Raw genomic sequence first — 21,846 nt, forward strand, 5'->3', positions numbered from 1 at the left:
AACAGGTCTCGTTAATCAATTATGGAGTAAAAGCCAAAATGAACATTTTTTCTATTCTTGTATGACAATACTGGCAGCCAGGAATTATCCTTCCAATTGAGATTATCAATTAATTAGTTGTCGAACTTGCTGAGCTCTTTCCAGCTGTTTTTAAATTCTAAGTTTCTAACATTCAGTGTATTTTGTTGTTGTATTGATGAATATCAGGAACACAGCTTTGCACTGAAGAAAGGTATTGCTGCTCCATCTTTGGTCAAGTGGACTAATTGTGTTTGTACCCAGAAACTGCTTTCATATTTTCCAATATAAAAATCTCAAATCTGTATAGGAATCACTGAAAGACTGCTGTTTCTTTTGTGCGAGATGTCAAGAAAAGAAATTGGGTACCTTGACAGTACCTGCACCAGTGTCAAGGTGATGAACTTAAACATTCAGAGAGAAAGCTAACAGGCAGGTGCAGCAAATAACTGAAGACAGACAATATCTTCACCTTTATCATGAGGATTTGAGAATAGGTATCTTGGTGCAATTGCATTGAGCATTTTTGAGACCAGATCTGAAATACTGTGGGCATTTTTGGTCCCATTTCCGACAGACAGACACAATTTTCACAGACTGTGCAGCTGAGGTTCAAGTAAGCTAAATGCTGGAATGGTAGGACTGTCCTACAAAGAGAGACTGAGGCAACCCATCCTGTATTTTCTCAAGTTTAGAAGAATGAGGTGATTCTCAGAAACTTAATTGTTTTCTAAAATAGGGTTAGGATAGATGCAAAAGATGTTTCTTCTGGCTGGGACATCTAGAGTAAATGGACACCCTCACTGATGAGGGGCAAACCCGTTAGGTTTGAGACTGAGGAAGAATTTCTTCAGTGGGAAGTAAATTTAGAGAATTCGCCATTCATGAAGGCTGTGGAAACTCAATCAGCAAATAAGTTCAAGGTAGAGATCGTTAAGAATTTTAGATACTAATTACTGCAAGGGATATGGGGATAGCATAGAAAATTGATACTGAAGTCAATGATTAGCCATGACCAAGGCTGCAGCACGAGGTCTGAACAGCCTAGCCCTGTTCTCAAATTCCTATAAACTGCTTTTCCCTCTGACTCAATTATATCTGTGCGGTCCTTCAGGTTGCATCTCAATATTTCATGAATTTCCACGTAGTAATGCCAGAAAAACTGTTTACTGCACAGTAATTCATTTCCTGGCCAACATGCAACATCATATGCTGTGAAGCGATCACTTCATCTGCCTTACCAAAGCGTATGACAATTAAATGTTGCAAAGGCAGCCAAATTTGAAAACTAACAATCCACCTCAGATGTTGCCTTCAATAAATAAACTTTCGATGAAACAGTTCATCTGACTCATACCAATTTCAGCTTGGATTTTCATGACAGTATCACAGTGCAGCTTTCCTCCTTTCTTTAGCAGCTGCTTTTATATTTACAAAGCTTTAAGCCCAATCCCATGAGTCCACCTATGTCTGAATCTATTTCCTTTTGATTGTTAGAAAATAATGTGCTGAGAAAATTCCATTCGAATTGAAAACTATTCTAAATGTTGTCTTTTCTAGAACATCTGGCATGCTTATTTTATTCCAGAGGAAAATTTCAGGGACATAAAATTTACTTTACATAAGAGGAGTGATAAAATTGCTTTTTTTTTGAAAGCACAGCAGGTAACCCAAATCTAGATTTTCGTTCTTGGTTTTTTAACTTCACAGCTTAGTCGACAAGATGATTTTACATATTTTATTCACATGAATCATCTTCCATGTGGTTATCTGTCCAGATGCTGTACAACAGCAGGGGCTATTAAAAAAAAATCAGCAGTTTGATTTCCTGCTTTAGATAGAATTCACACAAAATACTTTGATTTACTCACATACTAATATACTGCAATGTCAATTCTTCAAATCTCAGCTTTCAAATGGGTGGATTATGAGCTTTGCAAGCCCATTTTCAGCCAAACTTAAAAAGCACACCCGATTCCAAAGCAGGTGGTGAGCAGAATTACTTTCAGATTGAAGTTTTACTGGATTACTTTTCATGCTTATATTTCCTTATCAAGCTGTAAACTAAGCTTTCTTTGTCCCCAAAATATTTCTCCTTTTCTTTTGAAGATATTAATCCCCTGCAGAAGTATCACCCCACAGCTAACACATGCTCTAGAACCCTACTCAAATGGCCATTGTCTACATTTACATTAAGTGTAATAAGGCTGAAAGGAGGAAGGGAAGCCTGTGGTGCTGTTCTCGATTGACATCTATTGACTTTCAGGAGGAATTACTAAAATCATATTCAGGTGTGGAAAGTGTGTTATTTTTGTTCGAGAATCAAGAAATAATGGGGCCTACTAAGTTCACATCTGCCTATGTTGAAGTCCACCCACTGCCCAGTCAAACACACCAGATCTGATTAGATTTATTGGGAAGAAAATTTGACATTTTTTTTCAAAACTAACTTTTATTTTGTGAACACTTATTAAATGTAGATGTACTTCAAGTAAAATGTATTTTTCTCATTGAACTTCCTTTCTTCCCTCTTCAAAATCAGTGATAACATTTTAATTCAAATTTTAAAAAAGACAAATACTTGCCAGAATTCTGATTTACTGAAATTCATTTCATTGCCATCAAAAATACATGCCTTTTCCTCCGTGAGCAATGAATGACAGAGAAGAGGGAAACTACAAACCTGAGGAGAATGAATGAGCACACAAGATATACCCAGAGATTGCTTTAAAAAAAAAGGAACAGCGGATGCTACAAATCAAAAACAAAATCAGAAACTGCTGGAAAACTCAATACATTTTTTCAGCAATTTCTAATTTTGTCCCAGAAATTCTTACTTCTAGTTTACTAACCATCTAAGCTTTCAGCAGCTGGAAAGTATACACTCAGATCACTCAAGGAAAAAGTAACCACCAGTCAATGGGATTACAGCTGATCTGTGTCAACGTTCCATACACCCACCTTCCATACCTATCCCTAATGCCTGTAAATTCAAATTCTACTTAAGTATTCAGAAGTCTCAAAGGTGACATAAAGCTTAAAATAAATGTGAAAATTGAAGTCAACTGAAATTGCTAACATTCATTTTTTTCAAAACAAGTCTTGCAGTTGCAGATATAGCTAAACATGTTAGTTGCAAGATTGCTAGTCATGGGCCCGACAGAAGTATCAACTTTTGCCTGAAGATACTGAACAGCAGTGAAACCTAATTTGCAGCACCAGTGGTGGTGGTGGTGGTGGTGGGGGGGGGGGGGAAGAGAGGAGAACCTATTCAACAGAATAATTGATAAATTGCAACAATTCACTGGCCTTTGGCCATTTTTGCGCTTTGTTTTCTCCGAGCTTTCATATTTGAGAGATTATGCTTTGAAAGATGACCATTTGAGACCCATGTATCTTCAAGTCCAACAGCTGACATCACCATTAAGCTGAGCTCTTCCTTACTTAAAATTCACATTCAATTTCTAGCAATGAGTCACTGGAGCTGGAAGCTTGGCTAATATTCCCTTTTCCAAAACTGATACAAGTTGTCCTCCATCTCAATTGCTGCCCAGCTGAGATAGGTAACAGCACAGACTACAGACGACATTTGCTTTATACTCTACGCAACTTAGCTCATCACCGCAAACCATTTATTCAGCATAAAATTGAGTTAACTGGAATTACATTTCACTCCACTGCATGAAGGTTAAGAAATGAAAGCGTTACATAATACTATTTATTGGGCTTCATCAGTTTACAAAACACTTTGCAAATTAAAATTCAAACATAGCAGGTCAGAAGTTAAAAATGTGTTAATAGATTATATAGCGTTAATATACATTTCTTACAGATTATCTCAAACATTTTTGCCTCCATAGTAGGTTGGATGTGCAAACGCTGCCCCTAGAACCTATTGTGTAATAAATACTATTTATTTATTTAAATACCTCAGTACAAGGGAAAAGAAACATGAATTCCCAAATTGCCATTGTTCTTAATGGGATCTCGCCAAGATCCCAGGTTGTGTGGTTAATATGGAGGACAGTATTTTACTGGCACCCTGGGCAAACTATTTCCTTCACTCACCACCAAAAAAATAGTTGGTCATCATACTTCATAAAATATCTTCCCTCATTTGTCTGAAAAACAGACACTACATGTCAAAGCAATACATCAAGTATGAAATGCTTTGAATGAGTGACTCAAAAACACCAAATGAATGCAAATGTTTAGCTGAAAGCATGCTGGCCTGAATCAAAGTTGTCGATTCAAATCCCAAAGAAACTTGAAAGAAAGAAAAATCAAAATTTATACCTCAAATCAGCACCAAGGTAATAAAATATAGAACCGTACAGGCCCTTTGACCCATTATGTTGTACCAAACATTTATCTGAACCCAAGATCAACCTAACCACCAAGGACCCATTACTCTCTGTGCAAAGAACCTTCTTCTGACATCTCGCTTATACCTTCCTCCAACTACCTTAAAACTATGAACCGTTGTGACAGCCATTTCTGCCCTGGGGAGAAGTCTCTGACTATCTACTCCATGCCTCTCATTATCTTGTACACCTCTATCAAGTCACCTCTCTTCCTTCTTCTCTCCAGTGTGAAAAGCCGAGCTCACGCAACCTCTCTTCATAAGACATGCCCTCCAATCCAGGCAGTATCCTGGTAAATCTCCTCTGCACCCTCTCTATAGGAAGGATGTAGATGCTTTAATGAGGTGACCAGAACTGGATTCAATATTCCAAGTGTGGGCTAACCAGGGTTTTATAGAGCTGTGGCTTGTAAACTCAATCCCCCTGTTCATGAAAGCCAAAAGACCATATGCCTTCTGAACAACCCGATCAACTTGGGTGGTAACTTTGAAAGATCTATATATGTGGACCCCAAGATCCTGCGGTTCCTCCACACTGCCAAGAATCCCGTCTTTAACACTGTATTTAGCATTCAAATTCGACCTTCCAAAATGAATCACTTCACATTTATCCAGGTTGAACTCCATCTGCCACTTCTCAGTCCAGCTCTGCATCCTGTCAGTCAATGTCTTGTTGTAGCCTGCAACAGCCCTTGACACTATCTACAACACCATCGAGCTCTGTGTCATCTGAAGCTTACTAACTCACTCTTCCACTTCCTCATCCAAGTCATTTATAAAAACTACAAAGAGCAGAGGCCTGAGAACAGTTCCCTGCAGGGCACCACTAGTCACCGACCTCCAGGCAGAATACTTTCCATCTACTATCACTCACTGTCTTCTTTCGGTCAGCCAATTCTGTATCCAGGCAGCCAAATTTCCCTTTATCCCATACCTCCAAACTTTGAGTGAGCCTACCATGGGGAATCTTATCTAATACCTTACTGAAATCCAGATACACCACACCCACTGCTCGATCTTTGCCAACTTGTCTTGTCACATCCTCAAAGAACTCATTAAGGCTTGTGAGGCATGACCTGCCCCTCACAAAGCCATGCTGACTATTTTTAATTAAACTATGTTTTTCCAAATAGTCATTAATCCTATCACTCCGAATACTTTCAAGTACCTTGCCTGCCATAGATGCAAGACTGACTGGTATGTAATTACCAGGGATTTCCCTATTCCCTTTCTTGAACAGAGGAACAACATTCGCCTCCCGCCAAACATCCGGTACTACTCCCATGGGGTGAGAGCGAGCGTGAGAGTGTGCGCAAGAGAGAGAGCTAGAGAGAGAACGCAAAGATCAATCGCCAGAGGTGCAGCAGTTGCATTCCTTGCTTCCTGGAGTAACCTTGGATATATCTGGTCTGACCCTGGGGACTTAGCAATCTTGATGCTTCCCAGAATTTCCAGCACATCCACTTTCTTAACATCAATCTGTTCAAGTCTATTAACCTGGTCCACGGTGTTCTATCAACAGGATCCCCCTCTCTCATGAATACTGAAGCAAAAAACTTATTTTGGACCTCCCCTACCTCTTCAGACTCCAGGCACAAGTTCCCTCCACTATCCCTGATTGGCCCAACCCTGTCTGATCATTCTGTTAAGTGTAGAACGCCTTTGGGTTTTTCCCTAATCCTTCCTGCCAAGGCTTTTCTGTGTCCTCATCTAGCGCTCCTCAGTCCATTTTGAGTTCTTTCCTAGCTACCCTGTAATCCTCTAAAGCTGTGAAAGGTCCTTGCTTCCTCAACCTTAAGTAAGCTTCCTTCTTCCTCTTGACGAGAAGCTCCTCTTCTCTTGTCATCCAAAGCTCCTTCACCTTACTATTCCTTGCCTGTCTCAGTGGGAGAAAGTTATCCAACACTTGCAACAAGCGCACTTTAAACAGCCTCCACATTTCTGACTTGCATTTCCTGGAGAACAATTGTTCCCAATTTATACTCCACAGCTTCTGTCTAATAGCAATATAAATTTCCCCTCCTCTAATTAAATACCATCCTATACTATCTGTTCCTACCCCGCTCCAGGCTATGGCAAAGGTGAGGTAATTGTCACCAAAATGCTCCCCCACCGAGTGATCTCATACTTGGCCTGGCACGTTGCCTAGCTAGTCCCCCCTAGTCAGCCTATCTACATATTGAGACAGGAATACTTCCAGGACATACCGACAAAAATCAACTCCATCCAGACCATCTGCACTAAGATGGTTTCAATCAATATTGGGGAACCTGAAGTCACCCATACCAACAACTCGCTACATCTGTACCTTTCCAAGATCTACTGTCCAATCTGTTCTTCCACCTCTCTGCTGCTATGGGGGGTGCACAGAAATCACCCAATAAAGTGACTGCTCCTTTTCTGTTATTGACTTCCACCCATACTGACTTAGTAGACAAACCCTCCTTTGCTGCAGCTGTGATACACTCTCTAATTAACAATGATACTCCATCTCCTCTTTAACCCCTCTCCCTATTCTTTTTGAAAGATCCAAACCCTGGAACATCCAGTCTCCATTATGGTCACAACATCAGAGTTCCAAGTACTCATCCACACTCTAAATTCATCACTCTTATTCCTGACACTCCTTGCATTGAGACACATTTTAACTCTTCCCTTTGCCCTATCAACTGTGTATCCTTCTTAAGACACTCTGCATTCTATTTTTGCCCGTTCAACAACTACTCTCTGCTCTGATCTGTAGCTCTGATGCCTATCCCCCTGCCAAACTAGTTTAAACCCTCCCCTCCTAAAGTGCTCTAGCAAATCACCTGCCCAGGACACTACTGTCCCTCCAGTTTGAGTGCAACCCGTCCTTCGTGTACAGGTCCCACCTTTCCTAGAAAGTACCCCAATAACCTACGTATCTGAAGCCCACCCTCCTGCACCAACCCTATAGCCACATGTTTAGCTGCACTTGTTCCTCGCCTCACTAGCATATGGCACCAGTAGTAATCCTGAGATGTTGTCAGAACTGGTGTCATTTGAGTCAGACGTCAAACTTCAGCAGGATATAAGAGATCCATGACACTATTGTGAAGAAAGCTGAAGGAATTATTCCAGGTGCACTGGACAATTTTTGTCCTTTGCCCCACTTGACAGAAAAAACACACTGTGGGAGCTTAACATATGAAAATTGGATGATACACTCAAGACAACATTACAACAAATTTCACTGATGATGAAGTGCTTCCTGGGATTATGAGAAACAATAAAAATTCAAATCTAAATAAAAAAAATGAAAGAACTGCAGATGCTGTAAATCAGAAACGAAGACAGAAGTTGCTGGAAAAGCTCAGCAGGTCTGGCAGCATCTGTGCAGAGAAATCAGAGTTAACGCTTCGGATGTGACCCTTCCACAAAAATTCAAGATTTGGAGATGCTGGTGTTGGACTGGGGTGTACAAAGTTAAAAATCACACCACCAGGTTATGGTCCAACAGGTTTAACTGGAAGCACACTAGCTTTCGGAGCGACACTCCTTCATCAGGTGATAGTGGGGGGCTCAATCGTAACACAGAATTTATAGCAAAACATTCGCTACTGCATTTCATGCAATACAACTTCAAAATACAAAACAGAAGTACACCAGGCACTACTTTTCCTGTATGGTCAGACATGATTCCTGCATTCCTAAGTAAACAACATCCCCAAGGAGAAGCCACTGTGCAACCCTCAGACCAGACAAGTTATTTTGAACAATGGCCTAAATCTCTGAAATTCACATTGTTTCCTCAAAGTAGACTTTAGATTTGTTTGGAAGACTGATCAGCAGGAAAAAGGCTGAAAGTTTACATCACATTCATACAGCAGATGCACACCTCACTTATCTGATAACCATGAGACATTATGTAAATGTATTGCTAACGCATTTTGGAAATTTCTGTAGTTTGTTCAGTTGTTTAGCAGATCAGTAATTTTGATTTATATTAATGATCTAAGATACACTGAAAGCTGAATTATCCTTAAGTTTTGTCTGATTAGCACTAACTAGTTGGTTGACAGAATTTGCTCTATATTATTTTGATTACTTCAGCATAGATATGATATATAATTGTAATGACAATTAGCAATATATATGACATTATCTTCAGGACTGCTTCTCAACAGTTTTTTTAAACCTATTTTTAAGAACCAACCTGTCAGAGATGTTATTACGCACCTCCGGAGCATGGGGGATGTGAATCCAGACCTCCCAGGTTAGGGGTAGGGAGCCTACCACTGCATCTTAAGAGGGCCCTAAACATGGTTTGATGCCATGGAGGTAGATGGCAATGCCTTACCAAGGCCACCAGAACACCTTCCAACTTGACCAAGGGGAGTGCAAATGTTCTCTTCTTTACTCATTGGCAACATAAGCAGCAATAGAAGTCAAACCTTCAGTGAACGATTTAACAATATTGTCCAGTTGCCAGCCCAACATCAAATCATGATATTCTGCGAGTACTTTGCTTAAGATATCCAACAACTTTGATCCATCACTCTTCTCGCTTGCAATGAGTCCGACTCAACTTGGACCTTAACTTCAAATTCCACTTTGACCACATCACCAAAACAACTATCCCACTTTCAAATTGGCACTCACTCCACTACCTCACCCAGCCAGCAGCAAATCTCTCCACGTAGTTGCTACCCCAAACTTCTGACAGATCCAAAACAATTTTTTTCTAACCTCAAAGCATCAGGTGTGGCTGGTATACAACGATAAGCATCATACTGTTTTATTTGTATCCTTGCCAATCTGTCACAGTGCAATCCTCAGTGAAGTGACTACAACTTCCACGCTTATTTTCAAATTCATTCTGTTGGCCCTCAACTTTACTATTATGGGTCCAATCTTCTCCAACCTAGTAGTCAGAACATAGTTCTCTAAATTCAGCATACAAAATCCCTCTAGCTTTTTCCACCATTGCTGTGAGTCACCAGCTAGTATTCTATCACACTTTAGAATTTCCTGTCTGAATTCAAGTTTTGTTTTCTCTCCACATTCAAAAACCTCAATTTTTCATGATCATCCTTTCAAATGAACTCTTCCTGCTTAGTATCTTCCAATGCCTTTTGAAAAGCAATAGTGACTTGGTCTGGTCAACAGTGTGATACAAATATAATTGTTTGCTTATAGCAATGAAGGAGAGAATAATTTTCTTTTCTCGTCCCCATACGTGTATTACAGAGCAGAAGTTCTGTTTGGAAAGGATCGTGAAAAATATTTTTTGGATCTGACTAAACAATTAACGATAGCCACAATAATACAATAGCGGATGATCAGGCCATGGGTAACTAAATAAAAAGAACTTCAGAACCACAGTTTTATAGAATAAAAAAATTTAAAACAATACTATTTTTTGAAAAATGCATTTCTTCAGTATAATAAACATCCCTACTTGGTAGAATGGAGATCAATTAGCTATTTATTTGCTAAAACTTTAAATTGTTTACTTGTTTTTAAGTACTTGCGATCCTGTTATGTTCAACAAACTGCATTCAATTTAGTTGATATTATATTCTTGTATTATCTGAACTAAACTATGTTGAAAAGAACCTAGTTAATCCACTATTCGATCAACGTGCCTAAAGCTTGCACCCCTATTTTTGTTTCGAAGATCTTTCAATGTGTTTATCATCATTTTCTTTGATGTTCAAAGTTAAATGTACCTAGTGCACATTAATATTTCAGACCTCATATTCCATCAGTCCATTGGTTTAAGGTTTTAAAGCAATATCTTGAATTTATTTCAAGCCATTCCATGCTTTAGTAACATTTGAATACACTGTCAATCTATTTTTGAAACAATAACACTTTTTAAGACCTTCAGGTAAATACACAACCATCAAATCCCAGTTTAATGTTACAATTTTTCTACAGTAACTGAAAGCAGCGTGGCTATAGTCCACATTGCTAACATTACCAATAGGAATTCCTAAAATGCCTATGCTGTGAGCAAAATCTACTTTATCAAAGGGATGCCGATGATGTCAACTTAATACTTGAGTAGTTCAAGATGAAAAATACCTCCGCTCACTCATTCAGAATAAGTTGAATAGAGCCAATGATGTCATCTCAGTTTCGGGCTTTTACTGCCTTAACTTAGAACATTACATCAGTTGGTGCTGGCCCATATTAAAGTGCTTACTTCCAAAGCTTAGGTCATGTCTACACTTAGTAAATTCAAAGTTGTTTTTTGGCTCCAGAAGAAGATAATTCTTCTAGCAAAGGTGAAAATAAAAAGTATTCAATTTATTACCCACTGTAAAATGATTAGAAATAATTTACAGAACTACTTGTTTTAGTTTATAATCCAGGAAAACAAATTTAATATATTTAACAATTTATACTAATCAGCCAAGTTTTCAAGTTTACCAAAGCAATACATTTTTTTTCCCAACTCCACATGTAAATAACGTACTTTCATTTCCATGCTGGTACAGATTGCTAAAACACAGTCTAATCCAGGATAGAAACGGTTATTGTATCAAACAGGAAGTAGCATATTATGATGCAAGTCACATACCTTTTTCCTGAACTCACTTGGACTGGGAAAGACCAAATTGCATAATGAGTTTGAAGTGATACACTCACTTGGCATAAATACAAATACAAGAATGACCATCAGTTGAAGGGCTACCAAATTTAGATAGGAAAGAAAAGGACATCAGTCGCTAATCCAAGCTGCAGTCTACATACCATACTTGTGAAAATACTTTTTACAGTACAGAATATGCCTCCACCATGAGGTCAGCAACAAGTAGGACTTCCTATTGAATTAAACTCTAATATTGAAATTGTTAATGTACAACACTTTGAAATGTTGTAAAGTTATTTTGTCACAAATATACTTGGTGGACCAATGATATCACACTGAAGTCACAAAATTTGACATTAAAGCAATAATGGGTTAAAGTTTACTGGAAATACACCACAAGCAATTGAGCACTGTAAACAGAGTGCAAATTTTACAAGCCCAGTTACTGGAATTGATAAAGGACATTGCAGAAATATTCAAATCATTAAAAATGGTAATATATCAACAGTAAGCACATTAAAATTACAACTACTCAACTTTTCAAAACTCGCTAATGACAACCACCATTTAGCAACTTTTAAGTTCAAACACTGAAATGCGTTGCTTCTACTTAGAGCGTAAATTAGCTGAAGGAATCAGAATCAATTGTTTACCCCCACCGTAGAATGATACTTCCCAATTTCAACAATGGTTACTTGGCAAATATCAGGGATGAAGAAGCCTGCCATGACTTCTCAACTCAAAGCACTGACATTCCCAACCTTATCTTTCTCATTATGCCACCCTCTCCAAAAATAGTCCTTTTTTTTCTCATGTATATTATTCTGATTAAATGCCAGCTGCTGAAAAATATCAGAGAACTTTAACTCTTGTGCCTCTCTGGAAATCAGGTAATCTAAAAGTGTTTAATATTAAACATGCAAGTTTGTTTTGAGTTCTGTGAAAGAAACTGTGGGCCTTTAACCTCATTTATTTTTATTTATTTGGCAATTAAAAATAAATAATCAAGTTGTACTTAAGCAAAACAGTGACACAGAAAATACATTACGAAAACTGGCCATTTGGCCCAAACAGTTTGTACTCATTTTTAGCATCCAGCATAAACTCATTAGGCACATTTAAAACTGCTGGGAGGAAAGACTCCTCTCACAAAAATACTTTCAAATTATGTAGACAATAGCAGTGCAAAGTCTCTATTTTCTACACCAGATAGCCTTGTGGGATCCAAGTAAGGTTGCCTATTTAGTGCTAAACAGATCTGAAGGTGAGACCAATGATATGCCATTAATTAAAATTAGGCTGAGATAATCCCCTACACCCTCATTAATTCTCAAGTTTACTCAGATGTTGAACTAGGTTTAGTACACTAGGAGAAAGTGAGGACTGCAGATGCTGGAGATCAGAGCTTAAAAATGTGTTGCTAGAAAAGCGCAGCAGGTCAGGCAGCATCAAAGGAGCAGGAGAATCGACGTTTCGGGCATAAGCCCTTCTTCAGGAATCATTCCTGAAGAAGGGCTTATGCCCGAAACGTCGATTCTCCTGCTCCTTTGATGCTACCTGACCTGCTGCGCTTTCCAGCAACACATTTTTAAGCTATGTTTAGTACACTTGCAACTTCTGGCTGTAGGTTTACTCGCTGAGATGGAAGGTTCATTTTCAGTCATTTTGTCACCTTACAAGATAACATCTGAGAGCTTCCAGATGAAACACTGGTGGCATGGCCCGCTTCCTATTTATGTGTTTAGGTTTCCTTGGGTTGGTGATGTCATTTCCAGTTCTTTTTCTTAGGGGGTGGTAAATGGGTCCGAGTCAGTGTGTTTGTTGATAGAGTGCCAGTTGGAATGCTCTGCTTCTAGGAATTCTCGTGTGTGTCTGTTTGGTTTGTTGTGTTGTCCTAGTCAAAGTGGTGTCCTTCCTCATCTGTATGTAATGGCACTTGTGAGAATGGGTCATGTCTTTTTGTGGCTAGTTGGCGTTCATGTATCCTGGTGGCTAGTTCTCTGCCTGTGTGTCCGATGTAGTATTTGTTACAGTTCTTGCAAGGTATTTTGTAAAACCAAACACACATGCACGAGAATTCCTAGAAGCATAGCATTCCTACAGGGACTCTAACAACAAACACATTGACTTGGATCCCATTTACTACCCCCTAAGAAATAGAACAGGAAATGACATCAACCCCAGGAAACCTAAACACCTAAATAGAAAGTGGGCCATGCCACCAGTGCTTCATCCGGAGCATTGATGTTACCTAGTATGGTGACAAAACGTCTGAAAACGAACCTTCCAGCTCAGCGAGCAAAAATACATCCAGAACCTCAACTTGAGCTATAAATGTTCTCAAAACTCGCTAACACTTGCAACATATTTATTAATTTTGGATGGAAGCTGCCATTCATTTGAACAATACACAAGTTAGTCATTGTTAAAAAGGGATTGAATAGAGATTTAAATGAATAATAAACTTCAATTGCATACAAGATTAAGGATGAAAAGTGTTGATTTCCAGAATATGGACAAGACAGACTTTCAATACTTATGTGAGGTGAAAAGACAGGACAAACAAGAAACAAAACTGTATCATTAACAGCAGCATTAAGATCTCGAAGACATCCCTATTATAAATGTAATTTGCAATGCGTCATGGACAATAAGAAATTCAGAAATGACTAGTTACTTGTTATTTTTCCCATATTCATGCTGAACCACTTAAAAATAAATGCTGCTGCAGCATTAGGGTCAAAAGTTTTTGGCACACTGACAACCCAAGATAATGGCGATTTGTTAATGAAATATTTACAACCCCAGAACTACACCATGACCACAGTTTCATTTATCAGCTTGTTTTTAACCATAGCTTTACCAATCTTCGAGCCAACGCCTAGAGACCTTGTGATTTATTATTGCCATGGAGACACTAACTCAGCAAAAAAAAGAGGAAACAAACAACAACACAAACTTAAAACGTCCTAAGAGATTTGCAGAAACATACTCTACATTTGGTTTCATTATTAAAATCAGTAACAGGGTTATTTTTTAACCGGGTCACACACTTTACACAAAATAATGCCATTGTTGCTCAAAACTGCTGCTGCAGACAGATTGCAGTCTTCATTGATAATTTGTCACAATATACTTTTCCAGGATCATTAAAAACAATTCTCGCATAACTTCAGTTTACAATCTCATTTGAATTCTTGTTCAATTTGTATGCAATAGTCCAGTTAGTTATTCACTTAATGATTACATTGGTCTTGACTTGACCTCCAAAGGCATTTAATACTCAGTCGACAGCTATAAAGGTCACAATGCTCCTGTTCCAGCCAGCACAGTACAGCTACAATCAGGTTAAATCTTAGCCTCTTACTGCCCCTGGAAAAACATCTTTGTGCTCTGTCTCAAAGTCAGGCAAGTCAAAAAGCACATAATCTTTTCTAATGGCATTTAAACTGAGTCCTGAAATGTACAAGTGCAGCAAAACTTGGAGAAAGCTACTCAAGAGGTTTTGGGTTTCCCAATGATCAATGCTTTCCCAAATCCACTACCATAACAGGCCAATTAAGCTTCTCTCTTAATACTGGGTTATTAAATCAAATGGCAGAATTTCACACACAAATTCAATTTGTCTCTGTAATATTCCATGCATCAAACACCTTTGCACCTGAAAATAACCCCTTTACATAGAATGAGCCATTCAAAATTAGAAGTGGCACAGCAATTTGCAAAATTTTAAACGAGTTAACTTAACACACTAATCAACTAGCGTCTTTTGATATTTGAAGATAGAATATATTGATCAATCTGAACTAAAGCAAAGAATAAGAATGAAACCCAACATTCATTCCAATCAGTGTGGAAAAACTATTGCAGCATTATAGCAAAGCCAATTTGCAACAGAAATTCCTTCAGTCTATCATGCATTTTCCATTGCTGTAACTGATTGCATCAGCCCTCAAAATCTCTCAATGAGTGTCCACCTTATATATTAAAAAAAAGTCAGATTCAGGCTATGGAGTTGAAAAACAATTGTGCTAATCATGACAATCCTCGTGGACACCACTGTAAAAAGGAAACACAAGGATTTCAGTGTAGTTTAATGAAAACACTTGAAATATTTCTACAATGAAAAACGCAAACACTAACTACAGCTTGTTTTTCCACAATGACATAACTGAAGCTTGTGAAATCATCTGAGAAATTAAAAAAACAAAATCATAATGACATTATAATCAAAACATCAAGAAAGCGTACTGGATCAAACAAAAAGTGTAAAATTTGAGATCCATACACATATTCCACTGACAATTGTAATTGTGGGAGTTACAGATGAGTCAATCTATTAACTGCAGCAGACAGAAAGCATTACTGATGAACTCCTAAGGAACAATGGCTTATTACACATCTGTAAAAAGCTCATTTTAGTGACAAGGTGATCAATTACTAATGCAATGACAAGACAGACATTGCAAATTCAAATGATTTTATTCTGCATCTAGATAGATTTTACTTCAATGTAACCTGTTGCACATAAACAGGCCATGACTAAAATGAATACTGTACACAGTAAGCCCCTTCACGGATATGTATTGTAGAGTTTGGATAATAAATAATTGCCTACCAATTTGCAGTTGACAGACAGCATGTGCAAATTATCAATGACTTGGTAGATCTCGGATTTAGTTCCTACAGCTATTTTTAATCAATTTGTTCAGACAAGTTACAACACATCTGCTGTAGCATGTGGGTCTTGAACGCAGGCCTTTTGGCCCAGAGATAGGCATGCTATCATAGTATCTCAAGACCCCCATAGATTAGGTTTCTAAACTGTGCTAAATTAATTCAGCTTGGGAAACACAACTAAGTTTGCAGGTGTGCAACAATAGTCTTATTATCCCAGAGGGAGAAACTGGCTCAGAGCTCATTTGTGCTGTACATGTACCAATGTCTGCTGGCAATACTGACTCATTGTTAGGGGCAATTGGCCTTGGTTTCGATGCTCTATGAGCCACACAGTTTGCAGACATTGCCCATACACATGATTGTAATGTGGTCAACATAAGCCTGCCAACAATACTCGTAAACTCATTCCCCAACATGAGTCAGAGTTTGCAAAGAAATAAGGACAGAAAAATAAAATGCAACCAGCAGTTGATTGTGTTATGTGAGAATACATTATTGCGATCACATGAAAGTATACCCCTGGGGCTCTATGATAATGCAAAGCAAGGCACAAAGGATAATAAACTAGATCTTAACCACAAGAACAGACTTAGAAATCTCACTTTGAAGAATCAGAGAACTTCATTCAACCAAAGTTTATATAGCTTTCGTCTTGAGAATTTGATTCCATAGTTACAATGTTCTAAGACAGAAAATAAACAAAAACGGAACAATTGATCAAGGTATTCTGCAAAATATACAGACGTTTGGTTAGATACAAGGATATCTGTGCCTCTTACCACCTAATTTCACAGTCAGGTGGACTGTCAAAGCTAGTTTTGCACTGATGACTTCGCAACTAACAGGAAGCATGAGGTTTTCACTTCCTTTCTCTTCTTGCTTTTAGGAGATAGCTCCATGCTCAAATTCCGTTCCAATGGGAAGGAGAGCAGGGATTGAATGTCAATCATTCTACCAAAATGCCAGTTATCATACAAGTCTGAGTGAATGTTGTTTTTCTTTTAAAATGCATTTCACAACGCAAGTGTGAAAACTGCAAATCACACTTGACAGTGCATCTTGGTGTTTGAGAAGTAAGCAGTTTCCAGATACCATTCCAACAGCTGTTAATGCAGTGGCATAGTTAATGTTACTGGATCAGTGATCCAGATTGTCCCTCCGTGCATCAATCGCTTCAATACATCACAAATTTAAACTAATAAATCTCAAGTATAAAGTTAGTCTCCATATTGGTGCGAGGAAGCCATTATTGATTGTTTATAAAAACCCACGTTTTTCACTCTCTTCTTTACAGAAGACTTTACCTGATATGAGCTACATGCCATTCCGGAACCAAAATGGTGGACTCTTATTTGCCTTCTGAAATAGTCTAGAAAGCCACTCAATTTAAGGACAGGCAATGAGTGCTGGTTCACTGACACCCACATGCCACGAATGAATTCTTAAAAAAACGTTACTGAGAATGTTACAGATCCAGAACATTATTTGAAATAAAATTATTCTTGTGACCTGCTTAAACATTTTTACTGAATTAACACCACAAATAACATTATTGGGGCATTAATTTCATTGCTTTGTGTGGCAGTTTAGTGTAATTGGTGGCAAAGCTTCCTTACATAACAACGAAGACCACTTATTGTAGCCCAGAGATATACATCACAGAAACAGACCCTTCAGTCCAACTCATCCATGCCAACCAGATATCCTAAACTAATCGAGTCGCATTTGCCAGCTCTTGGCCCATATCCCTCTAAACCCTTCCTATTCTTATACTTTTATAAATGTTGTAATTGTACCAGACTTCACCACTTCCTCTGGCACCTCAAACCATACACACACCACAGTGGGTGTGAAAAAGTTGCCCCTTCGGTCCCTTTTAAATGTTTCCCCTATCAGCTTAAACCTATGCCCTCGAGTTCTGGACTCTGCCAAACCAGAGAAAATGCCTTGTCTATTTACACTATCCATGCGCCTCATGATTTTATAAACCTCTAAGGTCACCCCTCAGTCTATGACGTTTCAGGGAAAACTGCCCCAGTTTATTCAGCCTCTCCCCTATAGCTCAAACTCTCCAACTCTAGCAACAACCTTGTAAATCTTTTCTGAACCCTTCCAAGTTTCACAACATCTTTCCTATAGGAGGCATACCAGAGTTACACACAAAAGTGACCTCACCAATGTTCTGTACAGGTGCAACATGACCTCCCAACCCCTATACTCAATGCTCTGACAAATAAAGGCAAGCATACCAAATGCATTCTTCGCTATCCTATCTACCAATAAATTCACTTTCAAAGAACTATGAACCTGTACTCCAAGGTCTCTTTGCAGTCCCCAGTTTAATCCTGCCCTGATTTGCCTTTCCACAATGCAGCACGTCACTTTTATCTAAATTAAACTCCATCTGCCGCTCCTCTGTCCAATGGTCCATCTGATCAAGATCCAGTTGTACTCTGGCGGTAACCTTCTTCGCTGTCCACACCTCCAATTTTGGTGTTATCTGCAAACTTACTTACCATATCTTCTATGTTCACATCCAAATCATTTATGTAAATGAAGAAAAGCAGTGGACCCAGCACTAATCCTTGTGGTACACCACTGGTCAAAGGCCTCCATTCTAAAAAGCAACTCTTCACCACCACGTTCACGCCAGTTCTGTATCCAAATGGCTAGTTCTCCATGCATTCCGTGTGATCTAATCTTGCTAACCAGTCTACCATAAGGAACTTTGTTGAACGCTTTATGAAGTCCATATAAATCACGTCCACCACTCTGCCCTCATTAATCCTCTTTGTTACTTTTTCAGAAAACTCAATCAAGTTATCTTGGAAGTTAGTATAAGATTGATGCTTACACAGCACATTCACTGGAATGAAATATTTCAAGTTTCTTCACAGGAATGAGAAAGAGAAAACGAAAACAGGAGCAATATTAGGCCATTCAGCACTTTGAACTTATTCTGGCATTCAATATGATCCTGGCTGATCACCCGATTCAGCATCCTGTTCCTGGTTTCTCCCCATATTCTTTAATCCCTTTAGCCGTAAGAACAGTATCTAATTCCTTCTTAAAAGCATTCAACATTTTAGTCTCAACTACTTTCTTTGGGAGAGAGTTCTGCAAGCTCACTGTTCTGAATGAAGAAATGTCTCCTCATCTGAGGACTAAAGGATCTACTGTTATTGTAGAAGTTATTATAACAATGAACCACAAAGAGGTATTAAGTTAGATCAAAGAAAGTTTGGTCCATGTGGTAGGTTTTAAGAAGGAGAAAGTGAGGACTGCAGATGCTGGAGATCAGAATCGAGTTGGAAAAGCACAGCAGGTCAGGCAGCATCATAGAAGCAGGAGAATCGATGTTTCTGAGAAGCATATTAAAGAGAGACAAACAAGGCAGAGTGTTGCAGGAAAAAAATTCTCGAGCTCGAGTCTAGGACAGGTGGTTTCACTGTTGTCTGTCACTCTGTCAGAGTCCTGGAAATCTCTTCCAAACAGCACTTTGGGCATAGGTACACCAAAGGTATTGATTTAACGCAGCAGATCAAATCACCTTCAAGGAGAATTAGCTCAAGCAACAAGTGCTCAAATGCTGGCCAAATGAGTGATGCTGGCACCTTGTGAAAGAATTAACAAACAGGTAACTAAAGATATGGTGACCAGTGAAGTAATTATGATTTGCAACACACAAGAGGTCAGTTTACACAAGTACTAATATCAGTGTTTGTGCAGTTGAAGGAGATTACAGGGAGGGGTGGTTGGGAGAGTGAGTGGCAGACTATGTGCGTTCTAAAAATGCAGAATGAGAATTTTAAAATCAAGACAGTTTGACAGGATAAAGTTAGGTTAGTGAACACAGGAATGATTGGAGAGCAGAACTTGCAGTGAGCTGAGATAAAGTTGTGCACCGCCTCAAGTTTACAAAGTTCTATACAAGATGAAGTTATTTCTTTGTAAGCTTAACACTTTAGTTCTACATAGTCTGCTTCAATTTATATTGCTGTAGGCATGTTACAGATTATTAGCCATTGGTGGAAATTCAGACTTAGTTCAATTCAAAGAAACTGTTCAAAACAGCATCTTGCCTTTTCAAACAAAAAAAAAATCAGTCAGCTTGACAACTTTCCTGCAAATCAGTCTCCTTCCCCAAACCCCATTTAGGTCTGCTGACAGCCGTATCACAGTTGCTTTACAGAAGTTAACGTACCTCTAAGTAAAACTTTTCAAGAAATAAACTTCTATGAATAGCAAAAATTATACCATTTAATAAATTGAAAATTCAATTTGCATCTATTTATGTATTAATTACTGAAATAAAAACCATTCTTGGAGCTCATAAGTGAAAGGAAGATTTTAAAACTCAACGTCAATGTCATGAACAGGAATGCAATAATTCAAAATTTCTCTTCAATCTAGGTCTAAAACACTTAGATAGAGAAACAAGCATTCTTAAAAGAAAAAAATTGTTCTATTTATCTTAAAAGGATAGTTCGTAAATGCTACAGTTTCCACTGGAGCTTACATTCTACGAATAAGAAAATAATTCCAAAGGTGGTGTTATGCAGAGATAAAAATGAAACAGGTCATAATGATAAAAAAGATATGTCTATTTCAAATGCAACAGCTGCCCAACACTATGTTGGATCTCAGAGTAAGTGATGAGGAGATATACTTTGATTCCATCTCGAGAGAAACCTACCAGACTCATTCAAAAATACTATTATGAACTGTACAAGCTCAAGGGATAGAGGAATGATAACAAACTCCTCAAAGGGTACCAGGGAAAACAAATCAGCAAAAGTAGAGGTTTTTGTGACTGAAGTCTTGACATAAAATATTGAAAAGTAGAAAACAATAGGCTGATTTAATGGGCAAGTTTGATAATAGTTTCAAAAAGAGCACTTCATAATAAACTAAACTTAAAACATTTACATTTTTCATACAAAAATGTATCATAGGCTTTCCAAACAGACATTTTAGGATTGATTAACTTAAGTCTGCAGTAACTTCCTAGTTAGTTTTCTATTTTGATTTATATAGCTCTTTTAACTTTTCAGTTGTGCTTTGCTGTATTTTGTCTGAGAAAATCAAGAAAATTGTGAAGGTAAAAATGTGGAACTTATTGCAACAATTATAGGAACTGTGTGTTATACACAAGGTTTAATATGCAGCATTGACATTAAACGATAGAAAAACTTGCTTCATGTTACACTTTCAAGCCCTCAGGGTATCCCATAGAGATTCATAGCTAACGAAATATTGAAATGCAGGAACTACAGCACTCAACAATTTTCCAACAGCTATGAGATAATGACCAGATAATCTGATTTTTGTAATAAAGGAATATATATCTGTTAGGATGACAGGAAGAACTTCGCTGCTTTTCCTTCCAAGGAATGCCACAGGACCTTTTAAAAACTTCTGCTAGACCAGGCATTGGTTTAAAACTTCAGAGGAACGTGAATGCCCCGTGCCATTGGTCATGAACCTTCCACTACTTTATTGGTAATATACAAATGGCATCAAGACCGAACTGCAGGCCAAATTGGTTCCAGACATTTGGGACCAAAGAGGAAAATGGGAAGAAATGTATTGGATTTCAGCTTGATCTTAGCTTTGTACATAGATGAATCCCTTATACAGGGTAGAAGGTGGGGAGGCCGCAACATGAAGAATGTAACAACTCGTGTATTGCTGGACATCGGAGTGCATCTGGGAAAATTAACAAACAAACAGTGAAATTCACAACTAATCTTGGAGGAACTGTTGGGCGAAGTTCACAGCACAGAATCAGATAAGTTAATTGTTGTTTTCAGTCTGTCCAAGAGAAAGGCTACAGTAGTGGGTATAGTGGATCCTTTCTTGATTATATGTTTTTGGAAGGAGAAAGTGAGGACTACAGATGCTGGAGGTCAGAGCTGAAAATGTGTTGCTGGAAAAGTGCAGGTCAGGCAGCATCCAAGGAGGAGAATCTTCAGAATTCCTGAAGAAGGGCTCATGACAGAAACATCGATTCTCCTGCTCCTTGGATGCTGCCTGACCTGCTGTGCTTTTCCAGCAACACATTTTCAGCATATATGTTTTTGGAGATAAGTCTCTTGATTAAACTTAAAATATAAGCTATAGCTATTAATTTAACCTGGGGCAGTGTTTGCAAGGGAATACAACGGTGTTATTTTCTGGGTCTGTAGATTGTGAAGGAGCAAAAATGACCTTTGCAGTGATA

General features: G+C 38.4%; 1 protein-coding gene and 1 pseudogene across 4 annotated transcripts in view; both read right to left on the reverse strand.

Moving 5' to 3' along the window:
- Nucleotides 1-21,846, reverse strand: part of map2k4a (mitogen-activated protein kinase kinase 4a) — a 183,469-nt gene that overhangs the window by 18,788 nt on the left and 142,835 nt on the right. The gene's annotated exons all lie outside the window — the stretch shown is intronic.
- Nucleotides 8,659-8,764, reverse strand: LOC122562373 (annotated as a pseudogene).

Source organism: Chiloscyllium plagiosum, chromosome 24, assembly GCF_004010195.1.
Source record: "Chiloscyllium plagiosum isolate BGI_BamShark_2017 chromosome 24, ASM401019v2, whole genome shotgun sequence".
Classification (NCBI taxonomy): domain Eukaryota; kingdom Metazoa; phylum Chordata; class Chondrichthyes; order Orectolobiformes; family Hemiscylliidae; genus Chiloscyllium; species Chiloscyllium plagiosum.